The sequence below is a fragment of the Salmo salar genome, chromosome 24 (assembly GCF_965601325.2).
Source record: "Salmo salar chromosome 24, fSalSal1, whole genome shotgun sequence".
NCBI lineage: Eukaryota > Metazoa > Chordata > Actinopteri > Salmoniformes > Salmonidae > Salmo > Salmo salar.
This window is the reverse complement of record NC_138314.1, coordinates 29,494,391-29,508,500: the sequence shown is the minus strand read 5'-3', so window position 1 is coordinate 29,508,500 and position 14,110 is coordinate 29,494,391. Positions and strand designations below refer to the sequence as shown.

At 43.3% G+C, this 14,110-nt stretch overlaps 1 long non-coding RNA gene across 2 annotated transcripts; it reads right to left on the bottom strand.

Moving 5' to 3' along the window:
* Positions 1–2,366: 2,366 nt before the first annotated feature.
* LOC106585367 (uncharacterized) lies at positions 2,367–5,912 on the bottom strand. 2 transcript variants are annotated; one of them, XR_014382542.1, is made up of 7 exons: positions 5,801–5,912; positions 4,982–5,052; positions 4,491–4,575; positions 4,143–4,329; positions 3,813–3,932; positions 3,587–3,679; positions 2,367–3,461 (listed from the first exon to the last, which is right to left on the bottom strand). It is a non-coding gene; the product is annotated as an uncharacterized LOC106585367 (long non-coding RNA). The 2 variants fall into 2 exon arrangements; XR_014382541.1 differs by lacking the exon at positions 4,491–4,575 and having other exon boundaries at positions 5,801–5,908.
* Between the last annotated feature and the right edge of the window lie 8,198 nt (positions 5,913–14,110).

Sequence of the window (14,110 nt, the reverse complement as noted above, 5' to 3'; positions counted from 1 at the left end):
TTACAGCCTTACTCTAAAATGGATAAAATAAAATAAATGTCCCCATTATTACAAAGCGATAACAGGTTTTTTGAAATTTTTGCAAATGTAAAACATCTAAAAAACAGATACCTTAATTACATAAGTATTCAGACCTTTTCCTGTAAGACTCAAAATTGAGCTCAGGCGCATCCTGTTTCCATTGATCATCATTGAGATGTTTCTACAACTTGATTGGAGTCCACCTGTGGTAAATTCAAATGATTCAACATGATTTTGAAAGGCACATACCTGTCTATATAAGGTCCCACAGTTGACAGTGCATCTCAGAGCAAAAACCAAGGTCGAAAGAATTGTCCATAGAGCTCTGAGACAGGATTGTGTCGAGGCACAGATCTGGGGAAGGGTAGCAAAACATTTCTGCAGCATTGAAGGTCCCCAAGAACACAGTGGCCTCCATCATTCTTAAATGGAAGAAGTTTGGAACACCAAGATTCTTCCTAGAGCTGTCCGCCCGGCCAAAGTGAGCAATCGGGGGAGAAGGGCCTTGGTCAGGGAGGTGACCGAGAACCCGATGGTCACTCTGACCAGAGCTCCAGAGTTCCTCTGTGGAGATGGGAGAACCTTCCAGAAGGAAAAGCATTTCTGCAGCACTCCACCAATCAGGCATATATGGTTGAGTAGCCAGACGGAAACCACTTCTCAGTAAAAGGCACATGACAGTCCGCTTGGACTTTGCCAAAAGGCACCTAAAGGACTCTCAGCCCAGGAGAAACAAGATTCTCTGGTCTGATGAAACCAAGATTGAACTCTTTGGCCTGAATGCCAAGCGTCACGTCGGGAGGAAACTTGGCACCAATCCCTACAGTGAAGCATGGTGGTGGGAGCATCATGCGGTGGGGATGTTTTTTAGTGGCAGGGACTGAGAGACTAGTCAGGATTGTGGGAAAGAGGAACGGAAAAAGTACAGAGAGATCTTTGTTGAAAACCTGCTCCAGAGTGCTCAGGACCTCAGACTGGGGCGAAGGTTCACCTTCCAACAGGACAACGACCCTAAGCACACAGCCTAAATAACACAGTAGTGGCTTCGGGACACGTCTCTGAATGTCCTTGAGTGGCCCAGCTAGAGCCCGGACTTGAACCCGATTAAACATCTCTGGAGAGACCTGAAAATAGCTGTTCATCAACGCTCCCCATCCAACCTGAGCTTGAGAGGATCTGCAGAGAAGAAATGGGAGAAACTCCCCAAATACAGGTGTGCCAAGCTTGTAGCGTCATACCCAAGAATACTTGAGGCTGTAATCGCTGCCAAAGTTGCTTCAACAAAGTACTGCGTAAAGGGTCTGAATACTTATATTTAAGGTTTTTTATTTGATACATTTGCAAAAAAATCTAAAAACCTGGTTTGTAGCCGTTTAATTTGGATGAGTTAAGTAGGTATTTAAATAACTGTGTGTAGCATTCTGAAAGGTTGTGCCTCTACAGACTCATCGCTACTCCTATTTCATTCTCTATAACAGAAAAGGTGTGTAAACCATCACCTATAATGAAGTGTCTATTATCAGGAGATGTTGCCTTGAGTTACACACACAGCACGGTCGCCAAATAAAGAGATATCACACTGATATTTATTGTTCATCCCAAATTATATTACATTTTTTTAAGTCTACACTTTCAGATAGAGTAACCCTTGTGAGTGCTAATAGGATTAGATGCACCAGATAACCAAGTTCAGATAGCTATGAGTTCAGGAGAACTGGGATGCTTGGAGGCATGTGTAAAAATGTCTCTCTCTTTCTCGCTCTCATGGGAACTCGTGATGAGAGTTATCATTGCACTGTAAAAAATATTGTGCCCCTTTTCCTCAAAAAAATTTGGTCATTATTTGCATCGGTCTTTTAAGTAAATCCAACAAGGAGGATCATTTAAGTATAATATACTTCGCTTTTAGTACATTACAAACTCAAATATTTTAAGTGCAAACAACTAACAGGATCTCAAAAATTCCTTTCATTCAACTTAATTTTATCAGGATCATCAGTTTTTTTTTGTTTGACCTGCTTAAGTCCTTCAAGTCCCAGAACTAATGTTATACGTTTGATATACTTAATGTAATCAGTTACTGAACTAATATTGTAAGTTTCATTTGCTGAATTTACTCAGTACCGTAATTTATATTCTATGTTTAATCTACAAATGTTTTTTGCTCAGTTACTTATGGTACTCAGGTTAGTAAAATGTATTTAAATTGGGTTCCTACTACTCAAATATATACTCACAACTATACTTAAAAAGCTGATGCAAATAGTTACCTCAATATACTTGGGATAATTTACGTTTTTTTATTTTTTTCTATAGAAGGGAATATGCAAAAAGAAACAACAGTGTTCAACTTCAAACTTCAACAACTTTATTTTGAATAAAGGTTTTCTTCAAACTTCAATCTCAAATTAAACCCTACTCCTTAAGCATTTGTGGAGCTCATTATTTTGTAATCTGTAAGCATTCTGGGTATAACATCCAGATAGCTTGCACCTGACTACAAATCATTTCAGATCTTCACAGCTGCATAAAGTTTAGGTGATAGTTTGGGATTAGCACTTAGACCTCACATCTTGTACATTTTAGCAAGAATTCCCTGGTCTGTGTGCCCCTTAACATCAAAGCGATATTTTAACAGAAACGTAAATTAACGATTTATCTTAATAGACTTTACACAAAGCACAATATGAACTTTAGCTCAAATACCTCCTCATTCAAACTGTTTTAGATTAATCAAAACATGGCTTTTCAAAACATACATTGCACATATTGTTACAAAATATATGCCAAATTGTCCCTTAAACCTGACTCCATTTGCACTAGTGAAGCCCATATGGACATATTATTTTGACAGGTATAAGCATTCTGGGTACAACTCCACCTTGCCTCCTTAGGTAAAGTTGCATCCAGATAGCTTGCACCTGACTACAAATAATCTCAGAAATTCACTAGTGCATATGAAGTAACTTTTAAAACAAAGCAGTTTTTTTAACCAGGAATTAACAATGTCTCTTATGACTTCACTTGAAAAAGAACATCATGTAAACTGTAGCTCCTATACCACCTAGCAACTAGCTTATCAGCTTACTGAGTAGGGTTTAGACCACAGTTTGTGAGTGGCCCTTTGAGAGTTCTCATAGATATCTCTGAAAACAAGTAACTTCATCTTTAGAGCTTGGAACCGTGGAAAGGTCCTGAGATCATCAAGTTCTAAGAATACTTTTTGGAACACCTCAAAGGTATATTTCCGTTCTTTTGGGTACCTTATTTCAGTTATTTTGGGTACCTGTTACATGACTGTAACACTGCAAATACCTGCCAGGACCTCTGCTCCTTCGATTGTAGATCACATGCTCTATATTCTGGTGCAGATCCTTCACAGTGAACACCTTCATCACATGCTGAACGAGGTCCTCTCGGATCATGGCGTCGTTAGCATCCTGAGGCAAAAAATGAAGAAATAACAGACTAGGCTATTACATTAACTGTGCAACTTGAGGAGAGGGAAACAAATGAAGATACCTCATTTAGAGATAAATAAGGATACAAAAATAAAAACCTTTACCTTGTATTCTGTAATAAGGTCTTCAAACCTCTCACCAAGGTATATGATCAGGCCACGGATCACACTGTCTCTTCTTTCCTGGATGGTGTTGCACTGTAATATGATGTTATACAAATAATTGCATTTAATACCAGCAACTAAATGCATACAGTATAACCTATATACTATTGTGAAGTGTTACTGTGCATACCGCGTACAGAACTTCAAAGATTTTCTGCATTCCCACCTTTACAGCACCTCGTTTTGACTTAAACAAGTCCAATAGTTTTGGTGTATATTCGTCCAGCTTCTGGATAAAGGTGGACTCAAGAGCAACAGTTGTAATTCTTCTGAACTCTTCCTTAATCTAAGAGAGAGAGAGAGAGAGAGAGAGGAGAGAGAGCCAGAATGCTATTGGAAAACCCCTCCCAAAGCATGTGCAGTGAGAATGTTCAGACTAATCTTTAATGCATATATAATTGTAGATTAGAATATTAGGTCAAGACAACACAAAATATTTAAATTAATATTATTGTTTTACCTACATAGACTATTTTCATTCAGCTGTATTTTGTACCTGAGTGGGCTCAAACAGGGCTGGCCATCTTTCTTTGAAGTCCTTCACAGGAAGGGCCTGAACGACATCTTGTCTTCAATATGAGAAGGTCTTTGCCATTTTGGCACTCACAATGTTGTGGTTGTCACGTATTTGTACTTGAATGCTGCAAAACTGGAGATCTTACATTGCATGTGCCACCTGATCCCTACGGAATTAAGATAAAATCATTACATTTTTTGTGTATACATAAGCTTTAACATATTATTACTTGTGTAACATTTATTTAACTAGGCAAGTCAGTTAAGAACAAATTCTTATTTACATTGACGGCCTATGTTGCTTGTTGGCAGAATGACAGATTTTTACCTTGTCATCTCCGGGATTCAATCCAGCAGCCTTTTGGTTACTGGCCCAACACTCTAACCACTAGGCTACCTGCTGCCCCCATATGCTATCTCATTACAAAATAAGGAAGACACACATTGTCAATACCTGCCTGGGTGACAACGCATTGAGTAAAACACTAATAGGGCCCTATGAAATTATCGTTATTTTCCCCCCAAATGCTGTTTTATTTTCCGGAATTCCGTGTTAACTTTTTGTTGCCTAATGTGTTCAATCCATTTGGTTGATTTAAAAATACAGTATATATCTAATACCTATTATTCACACTAATGTTGGGTTACTGTAATAAAAATATCCTGTGTATCCTGTCCGAGGGGTAGCTGTATTCTGAATACATTTCTGGATTCCATAGGATTCCTTCTGAGTTTTCCGCATTGCGGAAATCATGCCCCTACAAGCCCTTATGTGAGTTGCAATGAAAACACACAAGACATTTGAATATATTGACATACCTTGTCAATGTATTCTGGAAAATATGGTATGTCCAGAACTCAGGAACGTCTGAATACGTGAAAACCTATACCTAAAGAAGAGAAGTTGTATTAAAATCTATGACAATGTCAGGAAAATAACACTCAAATGACTTCAGCTTTAGATAGCTAGCTAGCTAAAAAACGGAAATCCAAGCTGACTTGGAAGAGCTGCTTGTTATCTATCTTACTAGCCAGCCCAATTATTTCATTTAGCTGTTAGATATTGACTAGATAACTACTGCACAAGGTCAACGTTTGCAGTGCTGCCTTGAACATGTTGTGAATACTTGAACAACAAGAAGGTTTCTGCAAGGACAGGTGTAGTTATATAGCTAGGTGTAGTTAGCTAGCTAGCTACGTATTGTTCCTACCTGTCTCTTCCAAGGTAGCTTGCCTAGCAGGCAAACATTACCTTGCAGGAGCACATGTGTTCAGTTCTACTGTAATGTTTGCTGACAATGCATTTTTTGGTAAACTAGGTAGCTAATATGTTACATAGCTATTTCGGTTATTATAAAACTTACACAAAAATGGCAAAAGTTAAACAGCGCTGAGGCGAGAAAATGCACTGCTAACTTACTAGCTAGTAGCATGCCCATCACTAGCTAACTATACAGACATCATGGCCGTTAACTAGCTAGCTTATCAACGTGCAAATATATAACGTACTCTGGCAATATAGCTAGCTAAAGGCTTTTCGTACTTGAAGAATATTATTTAACGAATATTTTTGAAATTTCGTTGAAAATATGTGTAGAGAGATCCAAACTACATTCCAAGTTATAATTTGGTCCTTGCCTGCCACATGGCCATTCCAGAGGAGAAAGATCAAGACGACTTCCATTGAAATGTTCCAAGCACAATTGTCGTTCAAAACTAGATCTAGCATGTCAGTCCAACACAATAATGATCATTTCAATATCAGATCTTTACGTTTTTGGTTGTTACTTAGAAATATTAGTTAAAATTTAGCAGCATATTACCTTGGATTTTTATTTGCAAATGCCAGTCTTTTTCAACACATAAATTAAGTACTATATTCCAAAATTTAAGTAAAACCAAACCTATTATTTTAAGAAAAAAATCACAGATTTTCTTTTGCAATATTTAGTAAGCCTGTGGGTCATTTTTTACAGTGTGGATGGTTAATTCCTCAATCCAAACTTGACATAGACAACTCTTAGAGTTTAGTTACCTTAACAAAATAAACAAATCAGAACTACAGACCCCAAATAGTAGCATTTTCTATTTGACAGTGTTCCGGTACAATATCTGCCATCTCCGAGACAGACACGTACATTTTTTTTAAAGAATACAGCCTTGAAGACAGAGAAACTGTATGGAGAACAATATATCCTTTATTTTGCACAGGATTGTCATTCCCTCCTCTGCTGCCTGGATTATAGCCCTCGAAGCAGGAGAGTCTTGGTTCTCACTGCTCTGAAACATATAAGGAGATATTGATCTCCGAAAAGGAGGCAGAGAGGGACAGAAGGAGGGAGACAAGTGTGAGAGAAACTGACTGAAAGAGGGAAAAAAGAGAAAGAGGAAGGTGCAAGATAGCAGGAGAAAGAAAGATAACGTGACAGGAGAGTGAGGGGGAGAGAGAGAGATACAAATACAAATTCCATCTAGACACCGTTGCCCTAGAGCACACAAAAACGAAACATACCTCGGCCTAAACATCATCGCCACAGGTAACTTCCACAAAGCTGTGAACGATCTGAGAGACAAGGCAAGAAGGGCCTTCTACACCATCAAAAGGAACATAAAATTCAACATACCAATTAGGATCTGGCTAAAAGTACTTGAATCAGTCATAGAACCCATTGCCCTTCATGGTTGTGAGGTCTGGGGTCTGCTCACCAACCAAGAATTCACAAAGTGGGACAAACACAAATTGAGAATTCTGCAAAAATATCCACCGTGTACAACGTCAAAATCAAAATAATGCATGCAGAGCAGAATTAGGCCGATACCTGTTAATGATAAAAATCCGGAAAAGAGATATTCAATTCTACAACCACCTAAAAAGAAGCGATTACCAAACCTTCCATAACAAAGCCATCACCTACAGAGGGATTAACCTAGAGAAGAGCCCTGAGCAAGCTGGTCCTGGGGCCCTGCTCACAAACACAAACAGACCCCACAGAGCTCCAGGACAGCAACATAATTAGATCCAACCAAATCATGAGAAAACTAAAAGATAATTACTTGACACATTGGAAAGATTAACAAAAAAAACAGAGCTAACTAGAATTATATTTGGCCCTAAACAGACAGCACACAGTGGCAGAACACCTGACCACTGTGACTGGCCCAAAATTAAAGAAAGCTTTGATTATGTACAGACTCAGTGAACATAGCCTTGTTTTTGAGAGAGGTCACCGTAGGCAGACCTGGCTCTCAAGAGAAGACAGGCTATGTGCACACTTCCCACTAAACGAGCTGGAAACTGAGCTGCACTTCCTAACCTCCTGTCAAATGTATGACCATATTAGAGACACATATTTCCCTAAGATTATACAGACCCACAAAGAATTTTAAAACAAATCCAAATCCAAATCCCATATCTACTGGGTGAAATACCACAGTGTGCAATCACAGCAGCAAGATTTGTGACCTGTTGCCACTAGAAAAGGGCAACCAGTCAAGAACTAACACCATTCTAAATACAACCTATATTTACGTTTATTTATTTTCCCTTTTGTAGTTTAACTATTTGCACATCGTTACAACACTGTATATCGCCATAATATAACATTTGAAACTTTTGTGAGTGTAAGGTTTACTGTACATTTTTTATTGTTTATTTCACTTTAGTTTATTATCTATTATTTTTGATTATCTATCTCACTTGCTTTGGCAATGTAAACATGTTTCCCATGCCAATAAAGCCCCTTGAATTGATTTTTAAAAAATTGAGAGAGAGAGAGCGAGATCAACAGAACTAAACAGCCTTGGAACACTTGAACAATATCACCAGCTGATTTTCACAAGGACTAATCTTATTTCTTGTTAAATAGGCCGGGGCAGCCCAGAGACTTGCAGACACAACACAAAGGTTACCCAAAATAACTTTTTCTATCTAAATGCCATCATTATCAAGTATGATGTTTTACTCATGTGAATGGGATATTTGGGACCAGTCTGGCATTTATAATAAAGCAGATTCATTGAAGATAATTTCCTGAGTTGCTATTTGCAATATTTAGTAAGCCCGTGGGTCATTTTTTACAGTGTGGATGATTAATTCCTCAATCCAAACTTGACATAGACAACTCTTAGAGTTTAGTTACCTTAACAAAATAAAAAAAAATCAGAACTACAGACCCCAAATAGTAGCATTTTCTATTTGACAGTGTTCCGGTACAATATCTGCCATCTCCGAGACAGACACGTACATTTAAAAAAAAGAATACAGCCTTGAAGACAGAGAAACTGTATGGAGAACAATATATCCTTTATTTTGCACAGGATTGTCATTCCCTCCTCTGCTGCCTGGATTATAGCCCTCGAAGCAGGAGAGTCTTGGTTCTCACTGCTCTGAAACATATAAGGAGATATGTCTTTTCGATTGAAAGGGCATTGAAGCATGGCAGAGCCCTGATGAATGCTGTAATGCTAAACTGTTTTAAGAAATAACAAAGCATTACCATTCAACTTTAATTATCCTCCAAGAGTGGCTGAATACAGTACTTCTCACACATGTAGTTTGTTCCTCAATTCATGGCCCGTGGTTGGACTGCCAGGTATAGTGACAGTAGACCAATATGTTTTCCTTGGCTCTTCATACTGTATAACCAGTCTGAAACCCCTTTATTCCTGCTATTCCCTCTTCTCTAATAGATGTTTCACCTGAACCTGAAGGAACTAAACTCTTTGCACTTTCAGACCCCATGCACTTCTTTCTTTCACTGTCCTGTCAGTCAAAACGTTGACATTTTCTGCATTTGACCACGTTTTTCCTTTTTGGTGCTGACTCGTTCTCAAGGGATCCTCATTCAGCACTTAAAAGTCATCCTCTCATACATTATTCATAGAATAATCTAATTAAAATGAATTACTCTATCTGCCAAACAGGATGCCCCCTTTAACAAACAGAATATTTCATGAGTGTTTTTTCCCCCTTGACCTTTAGCCGGATCACATTCCTCTCTTCAAAGACACTATTCTAGACTGTCATTGGTCGTGATTTTGCCTTGAATTTGTTAACTACCTACGGGGAAGCCTCTGTATTGACTAAAAATAATCAAAACTCGCATTTGAAAAGAGAGGTGCAACGCTCCTTCTTTCACCTTTATTGACTTAATACATATAGTGCCTCAAGAAAGTTTTCATACTCCTTGACTTATTTCACATTTTGTTGTGTTACAGTCTAAATTCAATATAATTTATTTTCTCATCCATCTACACACAATGCCCCATAATGACGAAGTGAAAACATGATTTTATTGACGGTGAGGAGTGGGCCGGTCCGGATGGCGGAGATGGAAATACCGGGCGATGTTGGGGTCCAGGATGTCCACCGCCGGGACCCAACAGTGCTCCTCGGGACCGTACCCCTCCCAGTCCATCAGGTATTGGGGCCGACCCCCACGACGTCGGCAGTCCAGGAGGGATCTGTCGGCATGGGAAGAGGTCCCAACAATGTCCAGGGAGGTGGAGGGGTGTTGTGAGGGATGACACCAGCCAGGAGACCAGGAACCACTGGCCTGAGGGAAACATGAAAAGAGGGTGCGATCCGGTAGTTGATGGGGAGTTGTATTCAGTATGTTATCTCACCGACCCTGCGGAGGACTTTGAAAGGCCCCACAACCCGGGGGCTCAGCTTCCGGCAGGGCAGGCGGAGCGGGAGGTTCTTGGTGGAGAGCCAGACGCGATCACCAGGATGGAACACGGGAGCCTCACTGCGGTGGCGGTCCACCTGCTCCTTCTGGGGGCGGACAGAGTGTTGGAGCCTCACAAGGGTAGCGTTCCAAACCTCCTCTGTGTGCCGGAACCACTCGTCCACCGCAGGGGGCTTCGGTCTGTCTCCACGGGGCCAGTGCCGGCTGACACCCCAGGACGCACTGGAAGGGAGTCAACCCGGTGGAGGAGTGATGAAGTGAGTTCTGGGAGAACTCCGACCAGGGAAGGAAATGGGCCCACTCCCCCTGCCGGTGCTGACAGTGACTGCTAAGGAACCTACCCAGCTCCTGGTTGGTCCTCTCCACCTGCCTGTTGGACTTAGGCCGGTACCCGGATGTGAGGCTGGCCGTTGTCCCCAGCTTCTCCATGAAGGCTCTCCATAACCGTGACATGAATTGGGGGCCACAGTTGGAAACGATGTCCTCCAGAAGGCCATAGTGTGGGAAGACCTGCTGGAACAGTGCCTCAGCAACCTGGGGTGCAGTAGGGAGACCAGAGAGAGGGATAAAACGGCAAGATATTGAGAATCTGTCCACAACAAACATAACAGTGGTGAAACCATCTGACCGGGGAAGATCAGTAACAAAATCTATGGACAGATGGAACCAAGGATGCTGAGGCATGGGAAGAGGAAGGAGTTTCCCTGCTGGAGCGTGCAGGGAAGATTTGGTTTGGGCACATACGGAGGAGGAGTTGATGTAGCGGGCAATGTCCTGCACCAATGTGGGCCACCAGTACTTAGCGGAGATGGATTGAATGGTGTGGGTGGGTGATGCCTGGGTGTCCAGCAGGCAAGGGATATGTGCGCCCAGGTCAACAGCCGATCCCTTACCTCCGTGGGAACGTAGGTGCGCTCCAGAGGGCAGGTAGCAGGCGTGGGTTCCCTCTCCAGAGCTGTAAAGACAATACATGAGGGACAGCCAGCCAGTGAAATGGAAACCAGGAAGGGTTTGGCAGAAAGCGATGATGCAATACTCACGCCTACCACAGGAGACGGATGATCACGGGGCCGTCCCTCTGTCCATGGGGAACCCCGGGTTGGGACGCCCCCAGACACCGCTGAAGCTGGTGTCCCTCCTTGCAGCAATAGGAACACAGCCCCAGCCATCTTCGGCAACGCCACTCTGCCATGGAGAGGTGTGTGGTCCCTACCTCCATGGGTTCAGGCTCTGGCTCAGGATGGAAAAAGGAGGGGCCAAAGGAGGAAGGCGAGAGGTGAGGGAGGTGCCAGCACTCCCAAAGAAGGTTGTCCAGACTGATGGCCATCGCTATGAGCGCGTCCAAGAAAGGTTGTCGTCCCGGCACACCAGCTCCGTCTGGACCTCCTCGCTCTGTCCTCCTCGGAATAGGGTGCGGAGAGCCAGCTCATTCCATCTGCTGGAGGTTGCCACGGTTTGGAAGATGAGGGCGTACTCCGCAGCGGTCTGGGAATCCTGCCGAAGTTGAGGTAGTTGCTCACCTCCCTCTCTGCCCTCTGATGGATAGTCAAAGACTGCCCTGAACAGAGAAATTAACCTCTAGTAGGAACCCAGCTCTTCCTCTCCTCTCTCCCAGATGGCCATAGCCCACTCCAACGCCCGCCCGCTTAGCAGGGAAATGACCGTGGCAAACTTGGACCTTTCGGTGGTGGGGGCTCCCATCTGTTGGGCAAAATAGAGGGAGCACTGGAGTAGGACGCCACGGCATTTGAAGGACAGTCGGGCATCACTGACGTAGGGCGGACAGCTGGATAGGCTGGGGGACTGCCTTGCTGGGACGACTCATGGTAGGAGGACCTCCACTATTTGGTGTTGAATTCTCTCGGGTGGTGTCAAGGCAGTGGAGAACGCAGAAGACCTTATCCATAGCCATACCCAGTTGTGCCAGCTGATCCTGGGGTTGGCGGATTAGGTGTCCTTGTTCGTCGACCGTCTGGGAGATGTCCTTCTGCTGCAGCTTCTATTTTGTGTGGAGGCAATATTCTGTAACGTATACGCTGGGAGTCAAGAAGCAGGTGCAGAAGGTGAGTTTAATAATAAGAGTCATGAAGATAAACAAGACAAGAGATGCGTACAGAATGTGAACTAAAACCAATACTGCCTGATGACTTAGGCTACAGAGGGCTAAATCAAAGGAGAGTAATCAGGGTGATGAAGTCCAGATGTGCATAATGATGGGGAGCAGGTGTGCGTAATGATGATTGCCAGGGCCGATGGTTAGTAGACCGGTGACGTTGAGCGCTGAAGCGGGGATATGGGAGTAGGCGTGACAAACACATGTTAGAGTCACCTTGGGCAGCGATTACAGCTGTTAGTCTTTCTGGGTCTCTAAGAGCTTTACACACTTGGATTGTACAATATTTGCACATTATTCTTAAAATAATTCTTCAAGGTCTGTAAAATTGGTTGTTGATCATTGCTAGACAGCCATTTTCAAGTCTTGACAGATTTTCAAGCCAATTTAAGTCAAAACTGTAACTAGGCAACTCAGGAACATTTAATGTCGTCTTGGTAACCAACTCCAGTGTATATTTGGCCTTCTGTTTTACAATACAAAATTCATTTCTTTGCCCCTTTTTTTGCAGTTTTACTTTAGTGCCTTACTGCAAACAGGATGCAGGTTTTGGATTTTTTTTTTTCTGTACAGGCTTCCTTCTTTTCACTCTGTCATTTAGCTTAGTAACTGTGTAGTAACTACAATGAAGTTGATCCATCCTCAGTTCTCTTATCACCACTGGCACTTATGGTGAAATCCCTGAGCGGTTTATTTTCTCTCCGGCAACTGAGTTAGGAAAGACGCCTGCATATCTTTGTAGTGACTGGGTGTATTGATACACCATCCAAAGTGTCATTAATAACTTCACCATGCTCAAAGGGATATTCAATGTCTGTTTTTTTTATTTTACCCATCTACCAATAGGTGCCTTTCTTTGAGAGGCATTATCACGTTTCAGATAAGACCCAAATGCAGATTGTGTTGAAGTAACAATGTTTATTACAGCAACAGGGGCATGCAAATGACAGACCAAGGCAGGCAGGGGTCGATAATCCAGAGTAGTGGGGCTAAGGTACAGGACGGCAGGCAGGGTCAGGTCAGGCAGAGGTCAGAAATCCAGAGGCAATTTCCAAGCCCCCAGGCAGATGTCCCGGGGAAGGCAGAGCTGACTTCAGGCAATGAGTGTGGCAGGACGGGCTCCAGCCCAAGATGGCACCGGTAGCCCAGTCAATGGAGGGATTATGTCGCTGGAGCCAAGAAAATCCCAATACCACAGGAACCTGCGGAGACGCAGCTAGCAGGAATTGAGTGGTTTCCTGACACTCATAGGTTGATGGTTGTGGTATGGTGGGTGACCCGGCCTAGGGAGCGCCCATCCAGCGCTCTAACATCCATAGGAATGGAGAGGGGTTGAGTTGGGATGCCCAGCTTTGACGCCAGGGTAACGTCCATAAGACTCACATCGGCCCCTGGAGAGACTTGGGCTGGTCACCTCACAGCAGGGTGGCATGGAGAGGGGGGGCGAGTAAGGGGAGAAGAACAATTATCTTTAAGACCCACCAGTGTACTCACTCCAACGAATGAGCTAGATCTCTTGAAGGGACAGGTAGACACAAAATTACCGTCAGTACCGCAATACAGACAACTCTGGGTGTCAAGTCTATGTATGCGTTCGGCAGGAGACAGCCTAGCCCTGTCAAGCTGCATCGGCTCAGGAAGAGGTGAATCGGCAGTCTTCGGAGGATCTTGGAGGAACTCAGGTAAGCTTGGATCCTCTCGGGGATGTAGACGCCGGGAACTTCCGGATTTTCTCAGATGCAAGGTGGGATCCGCAATCAGACCTCTTCTCCCTACTACGTTCCCGTAGCCGACCATCGATCCGGATGCTTAAAGCGATAAAGTGAGTCGAGATCCGGCGGTAACTCCTGGGCTACAAGCTCGTCCTTTACTTCTTCCGATAATCCGTGCAGGAACATGTCGAACAGCGCTTCCGGGTTCCAGGCACCCTCCGCTGCTAGCTTTGGTAAATCCACCGCATAGTCTGCTACACTGAGGGAGTCCTGCCGAAGCTGGAGTAACTTCCAGGCAGCCTTTCTCCCGGACACCGGACACTCTTAAACTTTATTCACCTCCGCACGAATTCCTCCAGACTGAAGCAAACGCCGACTGTTGTTCCCAAATGGCCGTAGACCAGGCGAGCGCCCTCCTGAACATCAGGGTGAT